Source organism: Gossypium hirsutum, chromosome A08 (genome assembly GCF_007990345.1).
Source record: "Gossypium hirsutum isolate 1008001.06 chromosome A08, Gossypium_hirsutum_v2.1, whole genome shotgun sequence".
Lineage (NCBI taxonomy): Eukaryota > Viridiplantae > Streptophyta > Magnoliopsida > Malvales > Malvaceae > Gossypium > Gossypium hirsutum.
Genome location: NC_053431.1, coordinates 104,640,216 through 104,659,433, shown reverse-complemented (window position 1 = coordinate 104,659,433; position 19,218 = coordinate 104,640,216). Strand labels below are relative to the sequence as shown.

Here is a 19,218-nt window from a genome sequence, read left to right as displayed (position 1 = left end):
TGGTTTTAAAAGAGATATCAGATCTTTCTGAAGATTATTTGAGATACGCATTGTTACTGTCAAGGAAGAAGTTATTCATGAGTAATCGATCTATTCAGATATGATATGTACAGAACAGATTAACTGTGAATTTCTTCTGAAGTGGTTTCTTTAGTGAACTGAATAATGTAATATTATTGGTGACTTTATTAGTTAATGGAATAGTGATGAAAATGCAAATATATGTGAATGTAGCTATTATAATCGGATATATTACAGAAATCTCTTCTGGGTATTCTACATGTTTTGTTATTCTCAGAGGCATATGAAATTGTTCATGTTCAAATGCGATATTTATCATATAGAAAGATTGGCGAATCATGATATTAGACAGAATTATTGTTAGTCTGGTTGGTTTACGATTGACATTGCTCTATCTTTCTCTGGTCTTCTAAAACTATTATGTTTGATAGAAGATGTAATAGCCCAAATTCAACCGGGCCTTAAAACCAAATAAAAATAGATAAATAAATATTTATTTATTAAACAGTCCAAGTCCAGGTTACAAAGCCCAAACAGTAGGTCCAAAATCGAATACCTCAGACCCATTACCCGTGTACCCGGGTACTACCCAGCAGGCCTAAAATTACCCAGTAGACCCATTTACACCCTTGACCCAAACAGAATACCAATAAACCAAACCCAAATCAAAAACGGCCCAAAAGCCCAAGTCACTTTAGGGAAACAGGAAACCCTAGGGTTTCCTGAAAGACTACAACGCCGCAGCAGCTTCTGGAAGCCTCGGGGAGCATCTGTTCAACTCCCCAAATCGAGGCCATCAATGCACTGACGCACCATCAATGCATTGTCCAATAGTTTTTCCCTCTCACGACCGTCCAGCACCGTGATCTCAGGCCTTATCTCCGACCTTGGTACCTCCGTTGATGCCGAGATCTCTGCAAAAGAGACTATTTCGTGGTCATCAGTGCACAAATGGGTATCTGCCGAGATTCGAATCCATGACAGCACGGTCACCATCGAGATCCTCGCAAGTTACCTGTAAGAAAAGGAAATAAATCAAAGCAAAAAAGGCAGCAGATATACTAGAACAGGAAATGGAAAGAAATCTTCTGATTTATTTCCAAAATAGGTAGTAGTTTAAGGCTACAAAGCCTTTCGCAAATCTGTAAAGACTTACGTTTTTTTACATACACAATAGCAGAGAGAATACATACAAAAACAAAAAAAAAAAGAAAAAAGAAATAGAGAAAAGCGAACGGGTGTAAACTTTTCGAAACACATATATAAATAAAAAGCAGTTTCAGTTGAGAAGGTAAACAGACTGTTATTTTCCTTACTTACTTGCGTATTTTCTTCCATATATATACAAATCTTCCATTTTTTCCTTTTTTCAACAAAAAAACTAAAGAAAATAGAAAAGGAAAGAAGTTACCTGAGGACGGCGAAGAAAAAGAAGGGTTTTTCGAACCTTAGCCTCCATGTGCGGTGGTCCTGATGACGGCGTGTCGGCGCGTATGGACCACGCATGACAGAGCTAGGGGACGAGCCAGGACAGCCTTAATCCAGGAGCTCAGAGGGCTGGGGAATTTTCAGAGGATTTCTCTTAGTTTTTTTTTTTAAATCAGGTTTCTAAATGATTTTTAGGATAGATTTTGGCTTATATAGCCTATGAGGAACGGTGCCGTTTAGGCTTAAGTCAATAAGCCTAAAAACGGTGTCGTTTTAAAGCACAGGATCCGCGCGTTGACCCGTGGCCCAGGGAGGATCCGCATGTTTTTTAGAAAATGGGCAAATTGCTCAATTGATCCTCCTGTGTTTTCTGAATTTTCAATTTGGTTTTATTTTATTATTTAATTTGACCCTAATATTTTATAATTGTTTCAATTTAGTCCCAACGGTTCTTAAATTACATTATGGTAAACGGCGTCGTTTAGGATTAGGGCAAATTGCCCAGTGGGTCCTTTGTCATTTTTAACTCTTGCAAATTAGGCCCAGAATTTATACTATTTTGCGAATTAGCCTTATAATTTTATTTAAATTCAATTTTAACCCCTTTTTTTATTATTTTTAAATTTTATTATTTTATTTTTATATATATAATTTATTTATTATTATTAAAAGTACCATTTATACATTTAAAATATTTTATCATATATTATTTTCCTATATATATACTATATTTTATTATATAACATTTATTATATATTATTATTATTTTATATGTTATGTATATTATATATTATCTATCATATTATATATGTTTTATATTACTCATTATATTATTTATAATTTTAGAATTTGTAAATTATTATTATTAAATTACATTTTAACTCATATTACATAAATATTTCATTATTAATTATTTATTATGTGATGTTTTTATTTATTATATAATTATTTTGTAAATTATTTTATATACTTTCTATTTTATATATTATTTTTCTTAAAAAACAAACATATTTTATTTTATACATAATAATTATTCTTTTGTAAATTTTTTATTATTATATATTATATATTGTATATAAGATACTATTTTTAAATTATTAAATATCATATTCTTATTTGTATTATAAGTATATTTCGTTAACAATTACTCACTTTATTTTATATTTTTATATATACTAATTCTTTTATATATTTTGTATATATATTTTATGTATTAAATGTTATCTTATAATTATTATTTAATGTTATATTTTATGAACATGTACATTGATATTATATTTCTTTTAATTGTGTATCATGCATCATTTCTTAATTATTACTATGTATGTTTGTATGTTCTGCTTATCCATCTTCAATATAAGCTAGGTGTATCTTTGTATATATGATGTTATGTAGTTTTAAACATGTATGTATCTAGTATATGATTTTTTGTATTATTGCCATTATATCGTTTAAATGCGTGTTTTATTCACTTATTATTGCAATATTCTATTCCATAATGATAATGTGATTTCTCATGCATTAATTAAAAACAAAATTCCAAAGTTTTCAAAAAAGTATAAAGGCAATGCTTGGTGTTTGGAAATTTCGAGAAAAGTAGTGCCCTAAATTATTGGGTTGCGACTTTTCTCGTTGAGTTCGAATAATCAAATACCCTTCTAAGTTTTTAAAGGTTTTCTAAATGCAAGCAACCGTCTTGGAATTTCACAGCAATATGTCTTAACTTACTAGATATGGCGTTTTGTTGTTTCGAGATAGGGATTTCCAAAAAACTAACTTAGTGTCAATACTTTGATACGAGTGAACCCCAATTTTCAAAATCAAAATATTTTAAAGAGGACTACATCTTAAAATTTTTGAATTTTCGACATTAAAAACACTTGATAATCAATTAGGTACCAATTTTTGGGCGTTACGAGGGTGCTAACCCTTCATCGTACGTAACCGGCTCTCGAACCCGTTTTCTGATTTCGTAGACCAAAACTAATGATTTTAAAACAAAATGTTTTAAAGGTGATCCAATCGCACCTAAAAAGATTGGTGCCGAATTCTGATTTTGTTTTAAAGTCGATTCCCATTTTCCAAAACTCGATTTTAAAAATGGTTTCGACAGCTTGGCAACTCCACTGGGGATGTCTAAGAGAGTCAAGTCGTATAATTAATTACCTTTTGTCTTAATGTCGGAAATTTGAAAATTTTAAAATTCAATCCTCCTTGCATTACATGTGTTTGTATTATTGTATATTCTGATACGCATTGCATTTGTATGACCATTGTGGTCACACCCTTAAGTGAGAGTGAGAAACTACGCCTTCGTGAGGTTTTCGCCTCCGTGCAGGATAGTGGATCACTTTCGGAATACATTCATACCTATGGTTTCGTGATATTTTCATCTCCGTATAGCCATAGGGAAATGTATTTCCCTGAACTGAACTCGATTCAAATGAGCCTATAATGGGTGAGAATCGAGGAATCTGCTGGTTCGGGTACCTCAAACTTTAGAACCAACTTCATATCAAAAAACCGTAAGAGCCCAACTTAGTTAGGTTTAAAACTTAGATATTACCCTTATAAATTATCGTTGAGATTTATTGATATCATGCGATACTGACTATCTCTTTTCTTTTGTTTGCGTGTCATTTTGCATTTACAAAGGTATCGATTCACGATCAGTTTCTAAGTTAGGAAGTTTTATTATGGAGAACGGACTTCTTGATAGAGTGGAGGGCAATGCCAACGTCCATAGATGGTCTGAGCAAACTCAACTAGAAAAGGGAGATAGTATAGCTGTGGGATACGTGTCAGAGCTGTCAGATTACATTCATATTAGTGTCACGCAGAATAATCTCCAAGAGCTTAAGGAAATTTGAGATCAATGGGGCAAAAAGACCAAGCAGTTATTCTACGATAATTACGGAGACTTACCTTACTTGCTCGATGTCCAAGTAGACGAGCGCTTATTCCGGGCCCTTGCTCAGTTTTGGAACCCAGCGTACAGTTGTTTCACTTTTGGGGAAGTAGACTTGGTACCTACTGTGGAGGAGTACACTGCCTTACTTCGTTGTCCCAGGTTTCAGAATGATAGGATCTATTCTCGAGCTGCTTGTGTCCCTACATTTTGGAAGAAATTGATGATTATTACGAGGATGAGCGAGCAGTGGATCACGGCCAGAATTAAAGAGAAGGGTGAGTGCAAGTGCGTTTCGTGGGACGCTTTGAAAGATCTAATTCTGACACACCCTGATGAGACGAAGAAGGTAGATGTTTTTGCTTTAAGTTTGTATGGACTGATGGTTTTTCCTAGGGCTTTGGGATATGTGGACGAGGCAACCACGGATCTTTTTCATTGACTCAGTAAAAGGGTCACTTTCGTCCCTGTGATTTTGGCGGAGACATTCAGGTCCTTAGGCTCATGTAGGAGGGCTGGTGCTGGCAGGTTTATAGGGTGTGCTCAGTTACTTTTGGCTTGGTTCTACAGTCATTTCAGATTAATAGATACGGTGGTTTGTCGGGTCTTCTTCGAGGATTATTCATCGTTGAAGGACATAGCACTACTTCAGAACCTTCAGTCGAAGGATGTCGAGTGGAGGGCTCCGTGGATGATTCTTGGCGAGATTCTTTACCGATGCGGCAGTTTCGATTGGGTCCCTCTGTTGGGGATTTGGGGTGCCATTGGTTATGCCCCTTTGCTCGTGCTAAGGCAACATGGATTGAGACAGTTCGTACCGACGACTCAAGGTTTAGCTTAAAGTGAGTTTGTATATAGAGGAGTCGATTACAAGAGGAAGGCTGTGAAGTTTCTAGTGCTTGGAAAAAAGGCTTATCGGTTGAAGGGAGTAGCTATTAGCCCTACTACGACACTAGAATACGTCGAATGGAGAGGCAGAAGGGTTAATGATAATATCCCTAAGCCAAGCGTGGAAGGAGCTCGGCCGATAGAGGAATATTTGCAAGTAATACCCTCAGAGTTAGAAATTATGAAGTAAGAGTTCGAGAGAAAGAACTTGGAGTTCGAGAAGAGGGTAGCAAAGCTCGAAGAAGAAAAGATGTACTTGAGCTTGGACGTCGACGTTCAAAAGATGGAGGTCAAGAAAGAGAGGAAAGAAAAGAGAAAAATTGAGGAAGATCGAGATGATCTAAAAGAGCATTACAAAAAGGCACAAGTATCCTTGAGGAGAGCGAGAGTAGGAGGATCTTCAGATCAGTTGCAGAAAGAGGTCCAAGAGGAAAAGGCTAGAGCCGAGTATTGGGAGAGGAAGTTCCAAGAGATGCAGTCACAGAATTTGGCATTAGAGGAAGAAAATAAAAGGTTGAAGACTAAGGTAACTGAGCTTGGAAGATCCTTACGTTGGCACCAAAACCATAATTCTACGGTCGAGTTAAAGGAGCTAAAAAGTAAGGTTGAGGATTTGGAAGTGGCATTGCATGACGGTGAACTTCGGGTTGAGCAGCTAGAGGCGCAAGAAGATTATCTGAAGGGAGAGCTTCATCAATCTAGAGGACAGGTTAGAGAAAGGGATCACGTCATTGGTGAAGTCGTAGCCCAGATTCGAGAGGTTGCTGAGTATGTGCAAGACTTGGCAATTCGAGCTGATGTATTGAGTCTGATGTATTCATCGTCATCGGATATAGGACGAGAGTTAGCCCTTTTATTAGATAGAGTTAAAACTTTGGGCCTTAGGGCGAAAGCGTATTTGTAATCCTCTTTTATGCAAAGATATTCTTTTTCTAAATAAAGTTTTCTAAATGAAGTTGAACCAGAATCGATATCCTTTTTGCATTCATGCATTTGCATCTCATAGCATTTCATCGCATCATTTGCATTCAAAGTTATAGAAAGACCCTAATTAGTTAAAGTTTACTTCCAAAGGTAGAAAAGAAAATCTGGAAATCACACATCCTTACGGCACTCATACTAAAACTAAGAGTATGGATCAAAGGTTCGAGCAATTACAAAAGGATATACAAGACCAATTGCAAGAGCAGTTGGCCAAAATGTAGAATGAAATAAGGGAGCAAATGCTAGAGGCTCAGAGGAATATGATAGCTGAAATGGCTCAGCTGCTGAGAGCCACTGATAAAGGAAAAGCTTCCATGGCAATCACTGAAGAGGAGAATGAAGGTCCTCCTCCGGGCTTTACTCCGCTTCATGTGCCACTGCAAACCGAGGCACCTCCTAAAAGGCTATCTGTCACCGTGAGGCCTCAACATGGGCCAGTTGATGCTAGAATCCCCGTGAATTGCTCATCTGGGTTGGGAAATAATTTGGGTGATAGCTCGATCAACCGTATCACTCCTGATCTGGATCTGATGAAGAAGGAAAGAATGGAAGTCGAATCCTCAAAACAGTTGGAAGATCGTTACAAGTGGTTGGAGAAAAAGTTTAGGGTTTTGAAAGGCGCTAGCAATCATCATGGGATTGATGCCAAAGACTTAAGTTTGGTCCCAAACTTGGTGCTTCCTCACAAATTCAAGATGCCGGAGTTTGAAAAGTACAACGGGACTACTTGCCTAAAAGCACACATAACAATGTTTTGTAGGAGAATGACTGGGTATGTGAACAATGATCAACTTTTGATCCATTGTTTTCAGGATCGCTTAATAGGAGCAGCAGCTAGATGGTACAATCAGTTGAACCGTGCAAGAATCAGTTCATGGAGAGATCTTGCACAAATCTTCATGCAACAGTACAACCATGTGACTGATATGACGCCAGACGGGATCACGCTTCAAAACATAGAGAAAAAGCCTAATGAAAGTTTTAGGTAATACGCACAACGATGGAGGGAGGTGGCAATGCAAGTACAACCACCATTGTTAGAAAAGGAGACCACCATGTTATTTATCAACACTTTGAAGGTGCCGTTCATTACTCACATGATTGGAAGCACCACGAAAAGTTTCGCGGATATAGTTATGGCAGGAGAAATGATTGAGAACGCCATAAGGGACGATAAAATTGAGGGGGAAACGGCTAAAAGATTGGCCCCAAGGAGAAAGGACAATGAGGTGAATAACATGAATAACCTCAACTCGAGGACAATCACAGTTGGTCAACCCAAAGCAGCTGAGGTCGAGCAACAAAGTACTCGAAGATAGGAATCGGGCATAAGACAGAATTCGAAAAGGATACAATTCACGCCTATCCCTGTGACGTATCGTGAGCTTTATCAAAGCTTATACGATGCACATGCTATTGCTCCATTTCACTTAAAACCACTACAGCCACCGTACCCCAAATGGTACGATGCAAATGCTAAATGCGAATATCACGCGGGAATACTGAGGTATTCGATTGAAAATTGCACCGGATTCAAGAAAGTCGTGGAGAGGCTTATCAAGATGGGGGTTGTGAAATTTGACAGTACCCATAATATTGAAAATCTGTTACCAAATAATGGCAATCAAGGAGTGAATACCATCGATGAAACAAGGGAAGAAAGAATCAAGGAAGATATTACTGAGGTGAAGACACCCATAAAAGTAATATGGGAGGAGATGGTAAAGAGAGGTATGTTGACCTCTGGAAAAGGTAGAAGAGGAATAGAGAATTATTATGAATTCCATGGAGATGTGGGTCATATGATCCAAAATTGTGAGGAGTTCAAGGCAATGGTGCAAGGCCTTATGTTTAACAAAGAGCTACAAATTTTTTAGGGTAGTTCTTACAAAAGACAAATATGTGTGATGGAAAATGAACGACAAGGAACCAACCGGCCAAGAATTATTATTTCCTTACCGGGGAATAATGAAGTGGGGGCACAAACTGGGCCCAGGGTTGTCATCTATAAACCCAATCCTTTCCCTTACAAGGATGACAAGAGGGTGCCATGGAGTTATGATTGCAGTATAACAGTACCTGAGGGGGAGAGTATAGCCAATGCATCTAGGGGCATGCAAAACAAAAGTTCCCATACGCGGAGTGGGAAACGTTATGATACGGGGGCGTTAGAGTGGAGCCCACAAAGACAAAAGGTATCGAGGTTGAGAAAAAGAAAGAGACTGAAATACCCATCAATAAGTCGGTGAAGGAGGAGGAGGCTAAGGAGTTCTTAAAGTTCCTTAAGCATAGCGAGTATAGTGTGGTCGAACAGTTACGTAAGCAGCCAGCGCGTATATCAGTATTAGCCCTACTTCTGAGTTCTGAGGTGCATCGGGATGCATTATTAAAGGTGCTTAACGAAACATATGTCACCCACGACATATCCGTTAACAAATTGGACCGGTTGGTAAATAACATCAGTGCTGACAATTTCATCTATTTCAATGATGATGAAATTCCACCTGGGGGTATAAAGTCAACCAAAGGCTTGCACATCACTACTCGGTGCAAAGGATACACGCTGCCAAGTGTACTCGTTGATAATGGGTCTTCTTTGAACGTCCTGCCATTATCCACCTTGAACAGATTACCCATTGACAGCTCGCATATGAAAACATGTCACAACGTGGTAAGAGCCTTTAATGGAACTGAAAGGAAAGTAATGGGACGAATCGACATCCCTTTGGAAATTGGGCCAAATACATATGAAGTTGATTTCTTGGTGATGGATGTCAAACCTTCCTATAATTGTTTATTAGGGAGGTCATGGATATACTCGGCAGGAGTGGTGCCTTTCTCATTGCACCAAAAATTGAAGCTAGTGACAGATGGACGGTTAATAACAATTAATGCGGAGGAGGACATTATAGCAGTAGTCACTAGCAAGGCCCCTTATGTCGAGGCGAATGAAGAGGCTATTGAGTGTTCTTTTCGCTCTTTAGAAATCATCAAAGCAACCTTCATTTTGGAAGGAAGTGAGGAGCCGGTACCCAAAATATCTAGAGCCACAAGGATGGCTCTGCAAATGATGATGGGGAAAGAGGCATTGCCAGGAAAAGGACTAGGAAGATAGTTGCAAGGAGGGATTCAAATCCCAAAATTGATTGAGAAGAAAGATCGCTTTGGTTTGGGCTTCAGGCCAGACCATAAGCACAAGAGGCAAGAGATTGAGAAACGCCAAGCGAGAAGAAAGGCGCATCTAAATGGAAGAGAAGTGGAGTGGGAACCGATGACATTCCCACCTATATCCAGATCCTTTAAGTCGGGAGGATTACTGGTAGAAGAAAGGCATCAAATTAATGCTGTACACGATGAGGGATTGGAGCAAGGAAACCTTGAGGGCATTTGCCCTTACGAACCGGTGAGCTCTCTGAACAATTGGACTGCGGAAGACCTTCCTGTAGTCTTTAGGAATTTTTCAGAGTAATTCTCGAAACATGTCTAGGGCCTAGGAGTAATAAGATTACATTTTTGAAATAGGCTTATGTTCATCTATTATTATTTAAATAAAACATAACTTTTATCAATTTAAATGAGTATTGTTTCATTTTTATCAACCAATATTCCTTTAAATTTTGGCAATTTTTATTATTTTATTCATAATACATAAACAATCATTCTTAGATTCATTCATTCTTTGTATATTCTTTCATACCCCCACAGGTCTCTAAATATCAATGATATGAGCACCGATACTGCAACTCATGATTTCTCTTGCGAGCAAGACATGTGTTTAGAGGAACCTCAGGATTTTGAAGATGTTCAAGATTATGACGTATCTCTTGATTTGTTAAGAATGGTAAAGCAGGAGGAGAAACAAATCATGCCATATGAGAAAGAGGCAATAGAGAATATAGCTCTAGAGGAAGGGAATGAGTTAAAAACTGGAACGCTAATTACCGAGGACACAAGGCATGGTCTGGTTGAGTTGCTTCGAGAGTTTAAGGATATCTTCACCTGGTCATATCAGGATATGCCCAGATTAAGTACCGACATTTTAGTACATCATCTTTCTATAAGACAGGATTATAAACCAGTCCAACAGAAGTTGCAAAGAATAAGACCAGATATTGTTCTGAAAATAAAGGATGAAGTCAAGAAGCAGTTCGATGCAGGATTCTTGCAAGAAGTGAAATACCCCGAATAGGTAGCTAACATTGTACCAGTTCCTAAGAAAGACAGGAAGGTACGAATGTGTGTTGATTACAGTGATTTAAATAAAGCTAGCCCCAAAGATAATTTCCCTCTGCCACACATAGACACTTTGGTGGACAGCATAGCAGGATATTCGTTGTTTTCCTTTATGGATGGTTTCTCAGGATACAATCAGATAAAGATGCATCCAGAGGACATGGATAAAACCACTTTCATAACCTTATGGATTTGCTACAAAGTAATGTTGTTTGGACTGAAGAACGCAGGGACAACATACCAACGGGCCATGGTAAACTTATTCCACGACATGATGCATAAGGATATTGAGGTATACGTTGATGATATGATTGCCAAGTCGCATACAGAAAAAGAGCATATTGAGGTCTTGAGAAGATTGTTCTTGAGGTTGAGAAAATTTCAGTTGAAGCTCAATCTAGCAAAGTGTACCTTTGGAGCCAGATCGGGAAAGTTATTAGGCTTCGTAGTCAGTGAAAAGGTAATTGAAATCGACTCAGATAATGTCAGAGCCATACGAGAGTTACCTCCACCAAGCACTCAGAAGGAAGTTTGAGGATTCCTAGGAAGGTTGAATTACATCGCTCGGTTTATTTCACAACTAACCGAGAAATGCGATCCTATCTTTCGTCTCCTCAGAAAGCACAATCAAGGTACTTGGGATGAGGAGTGCCAGAATGCTTTTGAAAAGGTCAAGCAGTATTTGTCGAATGCTCCGGTATTATCTCCACCAAGCCCAGATAAACTGTTGATACTGTACTTGTCAGTGTTCAGTAATTCTATGGGATGTGTGCTTGGACAGCATGACGAGTCAGGGAAAAAGGAGAAGGCAATTTATTATCTCAGTAAGAAATTCACTGACTGTGAGATGAGATATCTACCAATTGAAAAGTTGTGTTGTGCACTGATTTGGACAACTCAGAGATTAAGACAGTACATGCTATACCATAGTACTTGGCTCATCTCAAAGCTAGATCCATTGAAATACATGATGGAGTCAACGGCTAAATGGGAGAATAGCGAGATGGCAAATTTTGCTTTCAGAGTTTGATATAGTCTACATAAGTCAGAAGGCTATAAAAGGAAGTGCAGTAGCAGACTTCTTGGCCAGTAGGGCTCTAGAGGATTATGAGCCATTGAATTTTGATTTTCCAAATGAGGAGTTAATGTGTATAGCAACAACTGAAGATTCTCCTTGGAAGCTAAATTTTGATGGGGCTTCTAATGCAGTTGGAAATGGAATTGGGACAGTCTTGGTATCCTCAAATGGCGATCATTACCCGTTCACGTGCAAGTTGGACTTTGATTGCATGAACAATATGGCTGAGTATGAAGCATGCATCATGGGACTTCAAGCAGCTATAGAGCGAGGTATAAAAAAACTAGAAGTATATGGAGATTCTGCGTTGGTAGTTTATCAGCTTAGAGGCGAATGGGAGACAAGGGACCCTAAATTGATCAATTATCGAAAGGTAGTTTTGGGGTTACTTGAGGAGTTTGATGACATCACCTTTAATTATTTCTCACAAGACGAAAATCAGATGGCAGATACTTTGGCAACCTTGGCCTCAATGATTAAGGCGAATAAAGAGGAAGAGATGAGACCAATTGAAATGAGTGTCTACGTGGCTTCAGCTCATTGTTGTAACATTGAGAAGGAAGAAAAAGATGATAGTCCTTGGTATCAGGATATATTACGATATGTGAGAGATCGTAAATACCCTGAACAGGCCAATGAAAATGATAAACGAACTTTGAGAAGTTTAGCTTGCGACTATGTCTTGGACGGAGATATCTTGTACAAGAGAAGGAAAGACCAAGTACTTTTGAGATGTGTCGATGTTGAGGAAGCTAAGTTTATTTTAGAAGTTCATGAAGGTGTATGTGGGACACATGCAAATGGGTTCACGATGGCAAGGCAAATCATGAGGTTTGGCTATTACTGGGACACTATGGAAGGGGATTGTATCAACTATACCAAGAAATGCCATAAGTGTCAGATTTATGGGGACAAAATTCATGTACCACCTTCACCTTTGTATGTTATGACTTCTCTATGGCCATTCTCCATGTGGGCCATGGATGTTATTGGACCGATATCACCGAAAGCTTCGAATAGACATCGGTTTATCTTCGTAGTAATTGACTACTTTACAAAATGGGTAGAGGCCACCTCTTATGCGAATGTTACTAAGTCAGCTGTGAGTCGATTTTTTAAGAAGAAGATCATTTGTCGGTATGGAATGCCTGAGAAGGTCATATCTGACAATGCATTAAACTTGAACAACAAAACGATAGCAGAGGTTTGTGACCAGTTCAAGATCAAGCATCACAATTCTTCTCCCTATTGTCCAAAAATGAATGGGACAGTGAGGCCGCCAACAAGAACATTAAGAAAATAGTGGGGAAGATGACCGAGACTTATAGAGATTGGCATGAAAAATTACTGTTTGCACTCCTGGCCTATCGAACATCTGTCAGAACCTCTACTGGGGCAACCCCATTCACGTTAGTTTATTGGATGGAAACTGTGTTACCTATTGAAGTAGAAATACCTTCTATTCGAATTTTGACAGAGATAAGGTTAGATGAATCTGAATGGGTTCAATCCCGATATGACCAGTTGAACTTGATTGAGGAAAAGAGGCTAAGGGCCATTCGACATGGTCAGATGTATCATAAGTGAATGATGCGAGCTTATGACACGAAAGTTCGACCTAGAGAGCTCCACGAGGGAGACCTTGTACTGAAAAAGATTCTTCCCATTCAAAAGGACTTTAGGGGGAAATGGATACCGAATTGGAAGGGGCCGTATGTCGTGAAGAAAGCCTTCTCTAGTGGTGCATTGATCTTAACGGAAATGGATGAGAAAAGTTTACCCAACCTAATGAACTCAGACTCAGTTAAAAAATACTTTGTCTAAAGGAGAAGAGAATCCAAGGTGAAAATCCACAAAGGGCGCCTTGAGATTTAAAAAAAATGGAGAGGCCAAGTTGAAAACCCACAAGGGCACCTTGTGACCAAAGGGGTTTTGAGTTGAAAACCCAAAGGGGCAGCTCAAATCTTGAAGAATATACAGTGATCTTGCTATATTTGATCCAATAAAGAGTAAAGCACGTTGCATATTGGGGCATCAACAAAGTACTTTGGATCTTTTAAACACATGTTGAACTCAAGAAAGATTTCATAGAGCTGGTGTATAGGCACTCGAGCGGTGATATCTTGGGGCATCTAACTTTTATCCTGTTTACTATCTTTAAATCCTATTTCTTCTTAAAGATAGGCTTTCAGATTAATTTCCTTTGTATCTTTTTTGATAATTCATTCAAATCCAATTACTCTTAGAAATTTATTTATCTTTCATTGTTCTTTAAGTATGTTGCATTGAAATAATGATAGATGAACTAAATATGTTCACAAACGAAGTTTTGCGCATTACTCTGGAATTTTTAGATAATACAAGGAACTAAAACAGGACAATTGTTCGAGAAATTCACGTAAGTAAGGGATGAAGGAACTCGAGGGATTTCTTTCTTCCAGTCTAAAAGGAAAATGGACAAAACCAACGATTCAAAGAAAGAATGTCTTGCAGACATCCTCAGTGGATCGTAGCATTGGACGAAGGGAACAGGCTTACAGGCTGAGCAACAATGATACTTTGAAAAAACAAGAGAATGAATGAATAATGACGTCTAGGATAGGGGTCATATTCACAACATTTCGCATCATAACATGTTTAATTAGGAACATTCGATTCACTTCAATCATAGCATCCTAATTATCAGGCATAATCATTCTATAGGTTATCAAAGATTGGCGCGCCTTAATCCCCTAAGCAGTAGGGTAATAGCTACAGCATAGCGGATCAGGCTGAAGCAAGATCCAAGATGGTTTGGAATCCTTGTGCTTACAAGGAATGAACCGAAGACATAGCTGATTAGGCTTTCACGTGCTTACGATGAAGCAAATCTAAGATGATTTGGCATCTCTGTATTGTCAGAGAGCAAATTGAAGTCAGGCATTTCCACTTCAACGGGGAGAAGATACATAGCAGATCTCACCTTCAGATGTTTTTACTGAAGCAGATCCAAGATGGTTTGATATTCTTGTGCTTACAAGGAACAAATCGAAGACATAGCTGATTTGGCTTTCACGTGTTTACGCTGAAGCAAATCTAAGATGATTTGGCATCTCTGTATTGTCAGAGAACAAATCGAAGTCTGGCATCTCCACTTCAATGGAGAGCAGATACATAGCAGATCTGACCTTCAGATGATTAGACTGAAGAAATATCCAAGATGATTTGGCATCCTTGTGCTTACAAGGAACAAATCGAAGACATAGCTGATTTGGCTTTCGCGTGTTTACGCTGAAGCAAATCTAAGATGATTTGTCATCTCTGTTTTGTCAGAGAACAAATCGAAATTTGGCATCTCCATCTTCAACGGGGAGCAGATACATAGCAGATCTCACCTTCAGACGATTAGACTGAAGCAAGATCCAAGATGATTTGGCATTCTTGTGCTTACAAGGAACAAATCGAAGAAGCACATTTGGCGTCTCTGTGCTCGGCGGAGAGCAGATCGAAGATATCCAACATGTCAGTCATAAGTTTACGAGAAGCAGATTGAAGACCATGATTTGATAAGACTGGTCAAATTTGGTCTTTTTGAGTCTTTGCTCAATTCCTATTACACAGCAATGAGCAAAGAGGGGCAGCTATAATAGCCCAAATTCAACCGGGCTTTAAAACCAAATAAAAATAGATAAATAAATAAATATTTATTTATTAAACAGTCCAAGTCCAGGTTTCAAAGCCCAAACAGTCGGCCCAAAATCGAATACCTCAGACCCATTACCCGTGTACCCGGGTACTTACCAGCAGGCTTAAAATTACCTAGTAGACCCATTTACACCCTGGACCCAAACAGAATACCAATAAACCAAACCCAAATCAAAAACGGCCCAAAAGCCCAAGTAACTTTAGGGAAACAAGAAACCCTAGGGTTTCCTGAAAGACTACAACGCTGCAGCAGCTTCTAGAAGCCTCGGGGAGCATCTGTTCAACTCCCCAAATCGAGGCCATCAATGCACTGACGCACCATCAATGAGTTGTCCAATAGTTTTTCCCTCTCACGACCGTCCAGCACCGTGATCTCAGGCCTTATCTCCGACCTTGGTACCTCCGTTGACGCCGAGATCTCTGCAAAAGAGACTATCTCATGGTCATCAATGTACAATGGGTATTTGCTGAGATTCGAATCCATGACAGCACGGTCACCCGAGATCCTCGTAACTTACCTGCAAGAAAAGGAAAGAAATCAAAGCAAAAAAGGCAGCAGATATACTAGAACAGGAAATGGAAAGAAATCTTCCGATTTCTTTCCAAAATAGGCAGTAGTTTAAGGCTATAAAGCTTTTCGCAAATCTGTAAAGACTTACGTTTTTTTTACATACACAATAGCAGAGAGAATACATACAAAAACAAAAAAAAAGCAAAAAGAAATAGAGAAAAGCGAACGGGTGTAAACTTTTCGAAACACATATATAAATAAAAAGCAGTTTCAGTTGAGAAGGTAAACAGACTGTTATTTCCCTTACTTACTTTCGTATTTTCTTTCATATATATACAAATCTTCCATTTTTTTCTTTTTTAAACAAAAAAACTAAAGAAAATAAAAAAGGAAAGAAGTTACCTGAGGACGGCGCAGAAAACGAAGGGTTTTTCAAACCCTAGCCTCCATGTGAGGTGGTCCTGATAACGGCGCGTCGGTGCGTATGGACCACGCACGACAGAGCCAGAGGACGAGCCAGGACGACCTTCAGGCCAGAGCTCAGAGGGCTGGGGAATTTTCAGAGGATTTCTTTTAGTTTTTTTTAAATCAGATTTCTAAATGATTTTTAGGATAGATTTTGGCTTATATAGCCTATGAGGAACGGTGCCGTTTAGGATTAAGTCAATAAGCCTAAAATGGTGTCGTTTTAAAGCACAGGATCCGCGCGTTGACCTGTGACCCGGGGAGGATCCGCATATTTTTTAGAAAATGGGCAAATTGGCCAAATGATCCTCCCGTGTTTTTGCTAAATTTTCAATTTGGTTTTATTTTATTATTTAATTTGACCCTAATATTTTATAATTGTTTCAATTTAGTCCCAACGGTTCTTAAATTACATTCTGGGAAACGGCGTCGTTTAGGATTAGGGCAAATTGCCCAGTGGGTCCTTTGTCATTTTTAACTCTTGCAAATTAGGCCCAGAATTTATACTATTTTGCGAATTAGCCTTATAATTTTATTTAAATTCAATTTTAACCCCTTTTTTATTATTTTTAAATTTTATTATTTTATTTTTATATATATAATTTATTTATTATTATTAAAAGTATCATTTATACATTTAAAATCTTTTATCATATATTATTTTCCTATATATATTATATTTTATTATATAACATTTATTATATATTATTATTTTTTTATATGTTATGTATATTATATATTATCTATCATATTATATATGTTTTATATTACTCATTATATTATTTATAATTTTAGAATTTGTAAATTATTATTATTAAATTACATTTTAACTCATATTACATATATATTTCATTATTAATTATTTATTATGTGATATTTTTATTTATTATATAATTATTTTGTAAATTATTTTATATACTTTCTATTTTATATATTATTTTTCTTAAAAAACAAATATATTTTATTTTATACATAATAATTATTCTTTTGTAAATTTTATTATTATTATATATTATATATTGTATATAAGATACTATTTTTAAATTATTAAATATCATATTCTTATTTGTATTATAAGTATATTTCGTTAACAATTACTCACTTTATTTTATATTTTTATATATACTAATTCTTTTATATATTTTGTATATATATTTTATGTATTAAATGTTATCTTATAATTATTATTTAATGTTATATTTTATGAACATGTACATTGATATTATATTTCTTTTAATTGTGTATCATGCATCATTTCTTAATTATTACTATGTATGTTTGTATGTTCTGCTTATCCATCTTCAATATAAGCTAGGTGTATCTTTGTATATATGATGTTATGTAGTTTTAAAAATGTATGTATCTAGTATATGATTTTTGTATTATTGCCATTATATCGTTTAAATGCATGTTTTGTTCACTTATTATTGCATATTCTATTCCATAATGATAATGTGATTTCTCATGCATTAATTAAAAACAAAATTCCAAAGTTTTCAAAAAAGTATAAAGGCAATGCTTGGTGTTTGGGAATTTCGAGAAAAGTAATGCTCTAACTTATTGGGTTGCGACTTTTCTCGTTGAGTTCGAATAATCAAATACCCTTCTAAGTTTTTAAAGGTTTTCTAAATGCAAGCAACCGTCTTGGAATTTCAAAGCAATATGTCCTAACTTACTGGATATGGCGTTTGTTGTTTCGAGATAGGGATTTCCAAAAAACTAACTTAGTGTCAATACTTTGATACGAGTGAACCCCAATTTTCAAAATCAAAATATTTTAAAGAGGACTACATTTTAAAATTTTTGAATTTCCGACATTAAAGACACTTGATAATCAATTAGGTACCAATTTTTGGGCGTTACGAGGGTGCTAACCCTTCCTCGTACGTAACCGGCTCCCGAACTCGTTTTCTGATTTCGTAGACCAACACTAATGATTTTAAAACAAAATGTTTTAAAGGTGATCCAATCGCACCTAAAAAGATTGGTGGCGACTCCTGTTTTTGTTTTAAAGTCGATTCCCATTTTCTAAAACTCGATTTTAAAAATGGTTTCGACAGAAGATTTGATTCCTATTTTCTGATAAGATTCATATAATACTATTTTCTACTTCTACTGGTTGAAGCCCTGAATTGCGAATATGCAATTTATATTGTCTTTATTACAATTGTTTCTACCGCGTATATGCGATATTACTCTTCTGGATTTTCTCTGAAATATCATCAATTTCTTTATTATTCAAACATCATTTATCTGTGAAAGATATTTATCGGTCGGAGGTAATTACATTTATTACTGTTATAAATGTTGACTCGATCATGAAATTTGGTGATAAGGATCACAGATTATAGAAACTATATTACTGCACTGATTATTATTGGGGTCACTTTCGATTTTCCTCTTCTAATTTGAGGTGCACTATTGATGTTGAGGTATTGTTTTATTTATACGGTTGAAATGTCAGTCATATTATAGCACTATGGTTTTAATTTATCTAATACGTGTAGTTTTAGAAAAATTCAAAGTTCTGAGGATAATAATTGAAATAGCTCCATTGATGACATAGTTATTACAAAAAAAAAATATAAGATTTGAATGGAACAATAAATGTCAGCAAAGTTTTGACCAGTTGGAAGCCCTATTGACTAAAGCATCAGTTCTAATTCAACCTGAATCGAGTAAGGAATTTGCGATTTACAGTGATGTATCGTTGGATGGGTTAAACTGTTTTTTGATGCAGTAAGGCAAAGAAATAGCCTGTATTTCCAAACAGTTAAAGCTACATGAAAAGAATTATCCAGTACATGATTTAGAATTTGGCAGCTATTGCATTTACACTGAAAATTTACCGACATTATTTGTTTGGTGAAAAATATCATATATTTGTTGATCATAAAAGTTTAAATTATCTGATGTTGCAAAAAAATTTGAATCTGAAATAGCATGGATGGCTTGAACTATTGAAAGATTATGATTTGATTATCGATTATCATCTGGGAAAAGCAAATGTGGTTGCAA

General features: G+C 36.8%; 1 long non-coding RNA gene across 1 annotated transcript; it reads right to left on the bottom strand.

The window, feature by feature from the left end:
• Positions 1-503: 503 nt before the first annotated feature.
• LOC107940386 (uncharacterized) lies at positions 504-1,623 on the bottom strand. Its single transcript, XR_001695438.2, has 2 exons — positions 1,433-1,623; positions 504-1,036 (listed from the first exon to the last, which is right to left on the bottom strand). It is a non-coding gene; the product is annotated as an uncharacterized lncRNA (long non-coding RNA).
• Between the last annotated feature and the right edge of the window lie 17,595 nt (positions 1,624-19,218).